A 1,654-nucleotide genomic window follows, 5' to 3' on the forward strand; every position below is an offset into this window, starting at 1 on the left:
CCCAGTTTATTTTTCTACTTCACTTCAGAATCGTTTGAACATTTCAAATGAATCCGACTTATGTTTCATCAGATAGACATATCCATATCGGGATAGGTCATCCGTGAAAGTTATGAAGTAGAAATATCCACCTCTAGCACTGGTGCTCATGGGCCCACATATATCAGTATGTACTAGGCTCAAGAGCTCAGTAGCTCTCTCACCTTTTTCAGTAAAAGGTGACTTGGTCATTTTACCAAGAAGACAGGACTCACAGGTTGGAAGTGATTCACAATCACTAACTTCGAGGATTCCCTCTTGAGTCAACCTGTTTATTCTGTTCTTGTTTATATGACCTAGCCTACAGTGCCATAAGTAGATATCTGACACACTATCTAATCTAGGGTGCTTGCCAGTAGAATAGACTCTTATCAGGCTTGACCCTTTTGGTCTGGCTCTGCACTGATGTCCTAGCCTGAACTTGCACCTTCTTTACTTTCTTCTTCTTATTCTTCTTTCCTTTCTTAAAAGGTCGAGAACCAGAAGACGAACCTCCCACTAAATTCACCGACTCCTTGTGAAGTTGGTGATCCTCCTCAAAGTTCTGAAGCAACCCCAGTAACCCGTGGTAGTTCTCTTCAGGCTTTGTCATTCTATAATGAGTGAGGAATGGGAGATAAGACTTGGGCAGCGAGTTCCGTATTGCATCTTTCCCAAGCTGCTCATGCAAAGAAAAGTTGAGCTTGCTCAATCATTCCATCAGCTCGATCATGTACAATACATGATCAGTGACAGAGGCACCATCCCGCATTTTGGTCTTGAAGATGGCACAACTAGTCTTGTGCCTCTCCACATCATCGGGTGTGCCAAAGGCATCCTCCAACACTTGAAGCTTGTCCTTTGGCTGAGCCATCTCGAATCTGCGACTAAACTCGTCGCTCATGATAGCCAGCATGATACAGCGCACCGTGGTCCGATCACTGAGCCACTTCTGGTAAGTGTCTCTGATTGTTCCACGTGCATTGACAGCTGGCTCCTCAGGTGCAGGATCTATTATCACATATAGGATCCGTTCATGCTCCAGGACTATCTTCAACTTTCGGTACCAGCTACCGAAGTTGGGTGCCACCAACTTATCATTGTCCAACAATGATCGGAGCGATAGGGAGGTGGCCATATTTGCACAAAGGAGAACCATAACCTAATTAGTAATTGATTCATTAAACCTAAAGATTTGGATTTTAATCAAAAGGTTTCTCCCACTATTTTATTCGAATTGGTAGCCTCTACCTCCAACTCGAGGAATTACCCTAATTCCTTAGCGGGTACTAGAATCCACTTAGACTGCACACAAGCCCAACTTTGGTTGGTCAACCCATGTACATCTAAGGGTAGGTTCATAACCAATTGTTTCTCTAAACAATTTCTAATAATTTTAATTTTGCTCCAGAAACCTAATCAGTAGGCTTTGGCCTCCACTGTAAGGATCCAGTTAGGTCCAACCATTAACATGATCATACTTGGTGTATCTAACCAACGAATGATTAAGCCCAACTTTGGTTGGCTCACCTAACCACCATTAGAGAGACACTTCCAAGTCGTCATATGATGAGTGATAATTCCATTAGTCAACAAGCACCAGGCCTTTGGGTCTGCAATGATTATTGAGTTAATG

Source organism: Elaeis guineensis, chromosome 15 (genome assembly GCF_000442705.2).
Source record: "Elaeis guineensis isolate ETL-2024a chromosome 15, EG11, whole genome shotgun sequence".
Lineage (NCBI taxonomy): Eukaryota > Viridiplantae > Streptophyta > Magnoliopsida > Arecales > Arecaceae > Elaeis > Elaeis guineensis.